The sequence below is a fragment of the Crocodylus porosus genome, unplaced genomic scaffold (assembly GCF_001723895.1).
Source record: "Crocodylus porosus isolate Cpor-Errol unplaced genomic scaffold, CroPor_comp1, whole genome shotgun sequence".
NCBI classification, from domain to species: Eukaryota; Metazoa; Chordata; order Crocodylia; family Crocodylidae; genus Crocodylus; species Crocodylus porosus.
The window spans coordinates 2,141,331-2,153,210 of record NW_017728945.1 but is presented as its reverse complement, the minus strand read 5'-3'; the positions used below and the strand labels follow the sequence as shown (position 1 = coordinate 2,153,210).

Below are 11,880 nucleotides of genomic sequence, written 5' to 3'. Positions count from 1 at the left end.
TGTCCCTTCTAAAATTGATTGTCCTAATTGTGCTAATTGTGTCCTTGCCCTTTTTGTTTTCTAATCCTGTTTAGCGTTTAGCCTTGTGGCAATGAGTTTCACAGATTAATTATGCCTTAAGTATTTATGGTGTCTTTTGAAATTTCAGAGATTTCCTTCTCTGCTACAGCCACAAATACAGCCAGTTTCAGGCTTTCCTTGGTACCAGGGAACAGAGCTGGCCAGGAAGAACTTTTTTTTTTATTCAAAAAAGCAGTAACAGTTCACATTTAGAAAGCAGCTTTCACCCGAAAGAATTTATGAACTACTCCTATGCAGGAAATGGAAAATACACCTTTAAGTGCCTTAGCAAGTGGATCAGGACCTGTAGAATAACTGACATGAAATCAGCTCTTGGGTGAGACATTGACAGCTGATTCACACTTGGGGAAAAGGGAGACAGAATATGTTCCCTAAGGATTCCTTGCCTTTTGCATCATTGCTGGACCATTATGGCTACCACATCACTGTTATACTACCCTAAGGGTTCACAGCATATCCATGGCAGAACCAGGGATGTAACCCACATCACCCAGTCTTAGGCTTTAGCCACAAACACTCATCTTTTCCCTAATCAGTGGGCCCAATCCATTGCCTACTGCTCTGGTAAATGCTTCTTTGGGCAACTGGCAGGGGTCATTTGTTTCAGTGGCTGTTTTTCAACAACCCTTTTCATTTTACACTTCTAAACTGTGGCCGTGTTAGTGACCACCTGGGGAACAAGGGCACAGCTATCCTGGGAGATGCTCACAAAGAACCAGCCAGATTAAGCCCCAAGATAAGAAGAAAAACCAGCCAGCACACTCAGAGCCCAGGCCTGCCATGCGCTCCAGCACACAGTCAGGAGGAGCCTGTCTGCTTGATGGCACTGCAGATGTTTGGAAGGCCAAGGACACGTGCAAAGACGAGGAGTGGGAAAATGAGGCAGGGGCAGCTGCACTCTAGGGGAATAGTTTTGTTCATATTGAATCATAAAGGCAGCATAACCATAAAGGTGGTTAGAGCCATACTCAGTTGCTGGGAGATCTGGTGGCAGGCAACAGGTGCCATCACCAAGGCATGTGCACAGTAACACAGTGCTCAGTGACAGCAACCGCGACAAGGACAGTGAATGAGCTGAGAAAGTAAACCCCCAATCGGGGCTTGGACTAAGAGACTGCGTTTGGGTTAGGGGAGGGTAGAGGGTGGGTGCGCGGGGGTGCAGGGGTGTGGGTGCATTTATTGTGACGGCAGCGCGGGCTTCCGTTTAAGATGTGCGATGGAAAGTTTATGATAGAGGATGTGTATATATATATATATATATAAGTCTATACATATATATAGAAAAATATTTTAATAAAAAATGTGCACACCCTCATGTAGTGATTCTCAACCAGGCTGCCAGGGCACCCAGGAGTGCCTAGATCCCTTGAAGGGTGCAGCGAGGTGTGAGGAGATAAGTATGGTGTGAAGGCCGATCCCCAACCCCCACAGCCCAGCCCTTCTGCAAGCACAGTGGTATATCAATTCAGTTTGGAAACCGGGTGCCACTCGATTGACAAGTCCAGCGAAAGGCACTCCAAGTTCAATGAGGTTGAGAGCGCTGCACTGGTGCTGCAAGCAGCTCCGTCTTCGACTCCGCTGCGGCAGCTGAGCCGCCAGGATGGGCAGCACGTTCTGGGCAAGTGCCAGCTGCTGTGTGCGCTGTGGCAGCCTGCAGAAAGTTCAAGAGCACCTCGGCACAGCTGCCAGGCAGAAGCCTTGCTCCCCCAAGCAAGGCGGTTGCGCTCTGCGGGCAGCGTGGAAGGCTGTGCTGGACAGACGGGCTTTGAGCGCAGACGTGCTTCAAGGGTGGCTGGCACAGGCCAAGCCTGTTTGTCCAGACGCCCATTTTCTATTTCCAGCTCAGCCAGGAGCCTTGAGCAAGGGTCTGTGGGGCTCTCCCCTTCTCCACAAAATGCAAATACGGGGGGGGGGGTGTTAGGGTTGGTTGTAGCCATGTTGGTCTAAGGACATAGGCAGGCATGGGTCTTTGAGTAGATGTGATAGCTCAACTGACAGTTGGTCTAATAAAAGATATCACGATACAGGGGGAGGGAACCCAAGGTTCATCCTCAGTGTGAGGCTGAAGTTGTCGACCAAGACAGATTGTTACTCCAGTGAGGGCTCACGGGGTCATTCCCACACAGCCACTGCCCTCTTCCACCTCCCCAACCTACTGCCCTAGCCACCATCCCTCCTACCTCCCCAGTCTTCCAGCATCTGCTTAATACAGCCTTGGTGTGGAATACAAAAGAAAAAAGCTGTGTTTAAAAGCAAGCCCCGATGCAGGCAAGGTGAAGACTGGGCCCTGCTCATTCCTGCTTTTTCTTGTCGAGTGAGGAACCCTGTCCTGGTCCTGCCTCAGCTCAGCCAGGACACTTGACAGCGACCTGCAGCCCCAAGCCTGCATCACCTGAGCAAGACCCCTGGAGCCCAGGTTTGCTTCTGCAGCCTGGATGGAGCCGTCCTTCTCTCTTGGGCCATTTAAACACTGGCCTGGCTGTTGCGTGCATCTAATGCTAAGGGACCGGAAGGTAGCAGGAGCCCTATCAGACAGCCAGAGAAGCTGGTTCGGCAGGTTTCACTGCAGAAACCGGCCCCCACCCTAAAACAAGCAGGGAGTAGAAGTATCTGAGCTAATGCTGGTTTGACCGCAGCCCAGCCTGAGTCACACTGAAACCTGACAGGCTCCTTCCCCCTGCAGCCCACTTCACCTGGGCCCAGGAACCCGGTGCTCTGGGGGGCTGCACACACAGTCCGTGTTTAACAAAGCACAGGCCAGCCTGCGCGGACTGCCCGCATCGGGAAGACCTTTTAAAAAACATTTGCAGTACCCAGTTCCTCTCTATGGCCTGAGGGTAGGATTGTGGCTTTACACTGAAAACTTTGGAGCTTGTCCCCTGGAGTGTGCAGAGAGCACTGTGAGCATTGCTAATGATCCGCCTTTCCTGCCTACCACACAGTTTCTTGCTGAACTACCAGTAACCTGCAAGGACACAAACAGTTTGTGGATATTTGACAAACACAGCTGGCTTCTAAGTCTTTTTCATGGAGCTTTAAGCTCAGCGAAGGTCCCATCTGCAGTCCATGGGGAACAGTGTTGGAATCAGATCGCCTACCTCCAACATTAATGGAACTGGCGTATTTGCATCCTGGAGGGTATATCCTTCTGCAAAGACAAGCCTTGCTGGGGTTATTTGACCCCAGCAGTCTTTCCTGCCTAGAGCAAGGGGGCTGGATCTGATGATCTCACAAGATCCCATCCATCCCTAAACTTCTGTGAATCTGTGACACAGGAGCAGATCTCAGGCACACTTGTGCAAAGCAAAGCACCAATTGGACAACCTCCTCTAAGACGGCCTGCAACCTGTTACAGCTCCTTGTTGGACCAGAGCCCCGTGCAGTCAGTCTCCTGCTCACCTATACTGCTGCTTGACTAGGTGAACATCAGCTGTGCTGCATGGTCATCAGAAAGGACAGACTGTTTATCATAGAAAAGTGGGACCAAGAGGGTCTTCAGGGGATAATCCAGTCTATTTCCCCACACTGAAATAGGGTCAGCGCTGGACAATCCCTAGCAAATATTAGTCTAACCTGGTTTTGAAAACCTCCAACAAAGGAGATTCCACAGCATCAGTTCTTCACTACTTTGTAGTTTGAAAGTTGTTCCTAAATCATCTTTTCTGCAAATGAAGCAAGTTACTTTTTGTCCCATCACCTGTTCCCATGGAGAAAAATTGATCACCATCCTAGACAGCACATTGGAAGCCTTATCATGTTGCTGACCCCCTGCTCACCTTGAAGAACTCTCTTTCCAAGGCTAAACTATCCAAGTTGTTTTGTGGCTACAGCAGAGAGCTGCGTTCCCCACTGCCCAGGGGAAGGAGGTCTTAGACCTACAGATCTGATGGGGTTTAGATCAAGTAACTAATCAGACAGTAGGAAAAATCCACCCAGGAAATACAGCTCACAACTTGAAAACAGACTCCTCCAGGCTGCCACTTCCAGGGCTCCGGGTTCAGCCTAGTGTGAAGTCACTGGCTGTGATTAGCAAGATACTGCTGCCAAGAGCGAAAGGCCAGTTTGCTGGGAAAAAGTTGCTGCTTAGGAAAAAGCTCTGTTTGCAACCCTCCCATTTGGCACCTGATGCAGTAATTCTTTAAGAAACTTCACAGGAGTCAATGAGAATGAAAAAGAGAATTTGTAACACTGCTCTTTCCCTGTTACAGGGGAGTAGCAGCTTCTTTGGGGGCAAGACACACCAACCTAGAAACAACTGTGGGTCGGAAAAACCTCCTGCCCTCCCAGGAAGGTATGTTGACAAAACGGTGGCAAGTCTGGGGTTTTCCCAGAGCAGAAGAATTTCTGCTCTTTCCCCCAGTTACCAGCAATACTAACTCCAGTTAAAGCCACAGATTCAAGCGGAGTTGGGCACTCACCTTCTGGAGAGAGGGATATCTCCTCCTCAGCAGGGTATAGACATTCACCTGACTGCAGCCACCGGTGGGAACAGACTCCCCTGGTGTTCCCCTACCAGGAAAAGCCAACTCTCCGCTCACCAGGTAAAGCCTGCTGGAAATATGCAGCAGCAGCTTTCATTTCAGGGCTTCTTGCGTAACCCTTTGTGGGCCAGACTATGCAGCAAACAATGGGCAATGGGACACCTAACCTCAGGGAAACGGGGCTTGGGGAGCTTTGCTGGCAATCAAACGCCAACACCAGTGCTGCAGACACTCTTCACGTCGCAGAAAGCTTTCAGAGGCAGCAGCAAAGGGGGCAGCAGTGATAGAAGACAGTCTTGCCCATTTCAGCTGGTCCCCTGGCCCCTTGGAGGACAGCTTTTTCACTACCATCTTTTTACCATAGACAAGTGAGGTCAGAGCCTAGGCTGCTAAATTGTCGGGAGGCTCCTGCAGCGCTAAATACAGAGATTTTTTCACCACCTGCTATAACTCTGCGGCCTTGCTGGAGCCTTGAGGCCTCCTTCTCTGCTACATGATTTATTACCATATGCCTCTAGCAAAGGCTGGCTAGGTAGGACTCTCCTGGGATCTGACCAGCACCAGGAGAATGATTATCTACTCCCTGGAGAGGTGCAGGAAGAAGAACAATGGTAGAAGCAGATTAGCATCATGAACTCTGACTTTTCCAGGGAGGAACAATTGACAACCCAGGGGTAACCAGAAACTGCCCCCTTACCTTTCAAAATGCAACCAACAGAACTGAATGGGCCAAAAGGATGCCCACCCCCGCCCAAAAATGGGCCAAAAGAAATGGGCCAAAAGGATGGCCCTCCCCCCCGCCCAAAAATGCCTCCCCAATGCTCTCAGTACAGGCCATTTTCTCCCCCCGGCAGACTGGACCCTGGCTGCAACCTCCCCACCTGTTCCTCTACATCCTGTTTTCACTTACCCTGCTCCCCTCCTCCCACCCTTTTCTATGCCCTTCTCTATCCCTTGCCTTCATGTCTAGCAAATCCTACCACAGACACACTGACTGAACTGCATCAGGAGCTCGGTGACCAAATGTTCACTAGGGCATCCCTGGGGAAGACGAGGATCAATGGGTACCGACTCCTAGAAGGCTTCAGGATTAATACCAGGAAAACCTTCACAGTCAGGGTGTCCAGACTGTGCAATAAACTCCCTTCAGAGGTGGTGCAGTCACCTACCCTGGAGGTTTTCAAGAGGAGACTGGATAGTCACCTCGCTGCGGTCACCTAACCCTAGTAGTCTTCCTGGCTAGGGCAGGGAGGGCTGGACCCGATGATCTCCAAGGTCCCTTCCAGCCCCTAACAATTTATGAATCTATGAAAAACAAGGATGTCCCAGCAGTAAGAGTGATTTGCACTGTTGCAGTACATCCTCCTCCCATGCTGAGGGTCTCCCTAGTCTATTTGTACCATTGTCCTTGATGCAGAGGCTATTTGTTGCACTATATGGGGCCAGGTGCAACACAGCCTTGTATTCAGCTGATCATTATTAGGTGCCACCATAGCAGAAATGTTGTTGGTGCTCAGAAGTGAGTGTTGTCCTCTAGTCTGCCCATGGTAGTGCTGGACAAGGTTTTTAAGTTGTCACAGTGGGTATGTAGCTGGGCCTGCTGGCATCAGTGCCGGATTTGACCCACTTCCCACCACAGAGGAACAGTTTGGGTCCAGGCTCATGCCCCTAGCAGCAGTCAATATTTGTTACTAGTGAGGAAATCATTACAGCCACATAAAACAGCTACCTAATTATGCAATACTGTGCATTGTGTGGGAAGAGGTCCCCTAACCTCTGCAGTCATGGACTTCCATCCCGAAGTGGGAGACATGATTAAGCTCCAAACTCAGGCCAAGTGAGCTGCTAATTTCATTGCTACTCATAGAATTGCTGCTCTTTGTTTTCTGTTGAGCTCTGTCTAGATGTAGGGTGGGGGCACTTCTTAGTACTAATTATGATAATTGTGCCCGTGGGACTGGGCAAAAAAAATCATCTGTATTTCAGCTTTGTTATCTGTGAAATGGGGATAATACTCCCTGGTTTCACATGGGATTCCTTGCGTAGTATCTGCACGTGGCAGTGAAGATGTGAAATGCTACTGAATGCTACAGGCTGTCAGTGTCTGACACCACATTATGCAGGTGCACTGCTGATGCCTAGGAAATTAGGTTTCCCTTGACTTGCGGATAATGCTGAACACCCATTTTCACGCTGAGGTGCTGTTTCCTTTAAGCCCTTGTTCTTCCAAAGTACGAAGCGGTTTGTGTTGTGCTGCTTCTTTCTTTGCTGAACTCTATGAGTGAACCCCCTTCTCTGTGCTGGAGGGATCCCACCTGCCTTCCAAAATAGTGACCACAACTGAATGCCAACCTCAGATACTGTGCATGATGATGATGGATGCTTAGATGGCACCTTCCATTAAAGGATCTCAAAGAATTTTGCAGAGATGGAAATTACAAAGCACGCCTATTTGGCACATCAGGGAATTGAGGCACACATGGATAAGTGACTTGGCCCAAATGAAACAGCCACTCAGTGACCGAGCCAAGTCTTGTGATTCTCGTGCATCCCTTCATTCCTAGTCCAGGCTGTAGCACATCTCCTGGCTCCCAGTGTCCTGCTGTAATCACTGAATATCACTACCTCCGTAACCAGATGAATATAATCAAGGAATAACTGAAGGCAGGAGGGTTTGTTTGTATTTTTTTAAATCAGAGCCCTTGCTAGATCACTGTCAGTCAGAAAAATTGTAGGTATCAGCTGTGGTGTTTCCACTTGGGAGTCTGCTGTGGCCCAGTTCTACAAATACTTGACTTTACTGCAATGAACAGTAGAAGCATACTCATGGTACCTAGTAAGTGAGTGTGTGCACATGTGCATGTAGGATTTGTCTGTGCAGAATGAAGCCACATTCTCACTTACCTTTCTCAGTCCCTAGTGATATGCAGCAAGTTTGCATTCATCAAGGGGGACTAGAGATAATAGAAAAGGATCTTGAAAGCTTCCTGCTGCGTAGAACTGGGCAAAACCCTTTCAAATTGGTCGTGGTGGCCAATGGACTGTTCTCAGCCCAGCAAGTTCCTAGATCGTTGGATGGGGGGAAGCGCTACAGGGCAACAGGAGGTACTTCCTGGGAGACGTGGTGCGGTATTTCCCTTTCATTGTACTTGGCTGAATGAGTGACACTAGAACATTGGCTATGCAGCATGTGCATACGAGGCCTGTCTGCACTAGCAAAAACAGGTATATTTCGAACGTGTGTTGCTATCCTAGCGAAGACACAGCAGTTGCATTAGACCCTGGGACTTAGAGTGTACCTGTGCCAGCTAATGCATATTAAATCTACAAGGGCCTTGTCTTCAAATGTTAAAGATTAATCTCTTAGGGCGTCTACACTTGCTTTTACACATGCCTAAACTTAATGTGCATTTGCCTGATGCGCATTAAGGCAATTGAGACGTGCATCAACATGCAGACGTGCTGAGGCGCATTAATACGGTATGCAGACTAACTTGGGACTAAAGTTAGTCTCATGTCAGTTGACATATACAATGTTAATGCGCCCTAGCCTATCTACATGTGCATTAGGCACTATAGCTATTCACGCCTAAATCTGACACCTGCTTTTGCTTTTGCAGGTACCAAATTTAGGCATGAGTAGCCTAAAATTGCCATTTTTAAGGTGCATTGGGGCACATGCATGTAGACCTGCGCCCTTAATGCACCTTAAAAATGGCTAATGTGCCTTAAATCGGCACACGTAGATGTGCCCTTAGTGAAGATGAAGCTGAAATAGAATAGAAGCAGACACAAGTGCAGATCTCTACCACTAGATGGTACCATTGTATGGGGGAAAGACTTGCAAGGAGCCTGCAGAAAATTATGCTGAAGTCCTGGCCCATGGGAGTTGGAAGGAAGACCATGACAGTGAATGGGTTGTTTAGGTCCCCAGTGGCTCAGCAGAGTCTGCTGAAAGGCACATGTCTGGTGGGTTATTACAAGGAAGAGGGGGCTCAGTGCCTTCAGTCATTTCTTTTAAAGGAGCATATTCCACAGCAGATAAGATATTTTCTTTTCAAAGATATGCTTAGAGACCATTCTCATTGCTACTAGGCAAAATATCCTCCAATTGCATTGGCTAGCTCAGCCTTATACTGGAATCTGCATGATTGCTACAACCCCCAAGGGTATATCATGCTGCTATCAGAGAAAACTTTTACTGGCATCTACATAGCCAGTTGGCTGCCTCACAGGAATGGTGAGTACTACAAAGATAGAAAAGGAAGGTAAGACAGAAAAGCATGCACATGCCCGGTGGACCACTTTCAGCCCTGATGTAAAGGACTGGTCTGCTGACTTCCGTGGAACTAAGCCCTCTTATGTTCAGGCTGAATTTGACCCAGTATTAAGGAAATGGAAAAAGATGTTGGAGCTGTGGGACGTTAGTGATGGAGCTGCTGGTTCAAAGCTGAGGAGGCAGAGCCAGCTTGAAAACTAGTCCACTGTGAACATTATTACCACGTTCTGATCAAGCCACATCTTCCAGGAATGTCGCAGTGCCGAGGAAACTGCAGGACTCTCCAGGGGCACAGTGATGCTGACTATGCATTAGGTGCCACTGAGCATGTAAAGCATCAACGTGGCACTGAGTGGAGCCCAGAGATCATGCCCTGTCCCTACACTGGGGTGGGCCCTGGTGCATCCAGGTATCGTGTAGGAAGAGCAGTTCCCTGTATTATCATCATGCCGTGTCCTAGCACCTGCCGGGTGATGGGGGCAGGGCACATCCAGGCACCTTGTCAGGCCACAATGTTTCCCACCCCCAGCATCAGGCAGGAAGGAGAATGCTGCATGCTGCTTTAGTGTACATGATACCAGCCTTCACTTGACATCTGGCATCATAGTGGTACCACATGCTGCCAGGGGCAAGGGAGGTAGCACATCCCACTCTCTGAAGTCTAGTACTGTCAGTAAGTTGTCCTGAGCCTAAACTGTGTCAGCTTGATGCTTGAGGCAGATGGTGGCAGTTGGCTCTGTGGGCAGAAAGTACCAATGCCCTGTATTCACTGGGAGAGAATTATCCTCCCTTTTTCCTCCCTGTCTTCCTCTGAGTCCCTCTCATCCTTCATGACCTCTCTGTGGTCATGTTGGCATGGGATGCTAAGTTGGCACGGGATGCAAAATGCATCCTGTTTGAAGCCAAGCCCTCCCATCAGTTTGATGCAGCCCCTGGCTTCTGTATCATGCCTTCCTTCATCCGCAGTCAGCTGTAAACAACTCAACCTCATTGGCATTTAAGATGTCCAGGGTAAGGTTAGAGTTCAGCCTCCATGAGCAGCAGCAATGTGTGAAGTCTTCCGATGTAACCAAGATCCTGGCTGGAAACCTCTAATTACCTCCAGGGTGGGAGAGCTTCAATGCCCAGCTCAGCTGGTAAATCCCCTTAAATAAACAAAAAATGGCCCGAACATCATGGGCAGCATTGCCCTGGTGAACTCCCTAGGCTACAGCTGCACATCTCCCATCTCTGGGGTGTGCTTTTCCCAGGTGGACTCAGTGGCTTCTTCCTCAGTCTTCATTACACTGCTGCTACCCTCCTTTTTGTCTTCTTACTACTCCCTAATCCCCACTACAACACCTCTCACCCTTTGGTCTTCACAGATCACTTGATAAAACATGAAGCGCTAACAAATCCAAGCTCAGGGCTAAATTGAAGGACCCTTAGGGCTTGTCTGCAGGTGCATAATTACTGGCAAAAATGATATGAGTGTAATGGTGCCATTACAGTTATACCAGTGTAATAACCTGAAGGAACACTCTTATTCTGGTGTGCACATTTTTTTTTTTCTAGTTTAGCTTGTTGCTTTGAAAATGGCATTCACGTAACCAGAGTAATGCCCTCCTGCTGTGATAGGAATGTCCACAGGCTATGGTATACTTTGGTACCAAGACCAGTGAAATTACACTGGTAACGTCCTGCTAATACATTCCCCAGTATAGACAAAATGCAGATGTCGCAGGATTTGGCCTGTGGTAAGAGCCTACTTTGCATGAGTGGGGAGGAGGGGGCAGGATCTGGCCCTCAGATTTTAACCTTTGAGGCTAATGGGTGTGAGGCTTCTGCTGTGTTCTTCATGGAGATGCTTACAACAGCTCCAGACGGGAGGTTGCACTGGGGCATTCCTGTTACTGATATTTTGAAAAATGCTTGAGATTGCCAACTTTAGCATTTTTGACCTTCTAAAGTGCTTTTTGATTGAGAAGCTGCACAGTCAAAAGTGTTGCAACACAACTTTACTTAAGATGAGCAGAGCTTTTCAGGCAGAGAGTCCTTTAAAGCCCTTTTTATTAAGACTACAGTATGAGAGTGCCTTTGCAGTTACTCCTAGCAAAGATTTCATGCTATATAGTAAAACAGACAGGTAGAAAAGGCAACCACACTCATTTTTTTATATGAAAAGCAATTGAGCGATGGCAGCTGGATGAGAATTGAACTTCATGTTGCCACAGCATGATGCTTCAGGCACAGGAGTGTTTGTGGGGGTGCGTTTCCATCATACAGTTCAGTATAGCACTGTCTTTCAAGCGTAAGAGGACTGAGATTTATTCCATAAAACTTGTAATGTAGCATTTTAAGAGTGAAAACCCTGTGGTCCACACTCCCACTCCTCATCACAGACCACCGAGGAGGATGCAGAGCATTCAAGAGTTGCAAACACAGGTGCTCTTGCAAAGAGCCCTGGGCTTGAGGGAGAAAGAGAATGAGGAGAGTGGGAAGATGAGAAGAGGCATGGGCAGATCTTCACCAGAGGCACATGTCAGCACAGCAGCACAGTCCTACCCCTGAGTCACAGAATGGCCTGTTTTATGCACAAAAATGGAGCTGAGCAGCACCAAGATCTTTGACAGAAAGAGGAACAGACTTGGGGTTCAGCTCCCCCCTCCCACCCGCACAGCCTGGCTCTGTCCCGTGTTGAAGAGCAGCACATTTGATGTGCAAGTGGTGTTTAGGGTGAATGGCATTGGGACAGCCCTGCAAGCTCAGCCCTTCTTCCTCCTTTTTCCAAGATCCCAGGGTCTGGAAGCAGGGCAGGGAGCTGAGCTGCAAAGCCCAGGTTTTGTTTTAACCAGTATTTTTTAGAGAAAAAGACGTGAATTTTTGCCAGTGCCTGGGAGCACAGTCACTAGAGGGAAGGCTGGGTTCCTTCTGCACATTGAGGCAGGGAACAGATTGGTTCAAAAGCAGGTTAAAACCTGGGGCATGAGCCAGCTTGCATCCTTTGTTGCCACAGTGCCTCTTGCTGTCTTGGTCTTGGCACTGAGGGATTCTGTTGCA

General features: G+C 48.6%; 1 protein-coding gene across 3 annotated transcripts in view; it reads right to left on the bottom strand.

Moving 5' to 3' along the window:
- TJP3 (tight junction protein 3) overlaps positions 1 to 4,613 on the bottom strand; it is a 39,548-nt gene extending 34,935 nt beyond the window's left edge. The window contains exon 1 of one of the 3 annotated variants that reach the window (XM_019550615.1): positions 4,500 to 4,613. The gene's annotated coding sequence lies outside the window, so the exon portion shown is untranslated. Of the gene's footprint in view, positions 1 to 2,450; positions 2,526 to 4,499 lie in introns of those variants that run through there. The other 2 variants (XM_019550616.1, XM_019550618.1) reach the window with 2 other exon arrangements.
- Between the last annotated feature and the right edge of the window lie 7,267 nt (positions 4,614 to 11,880).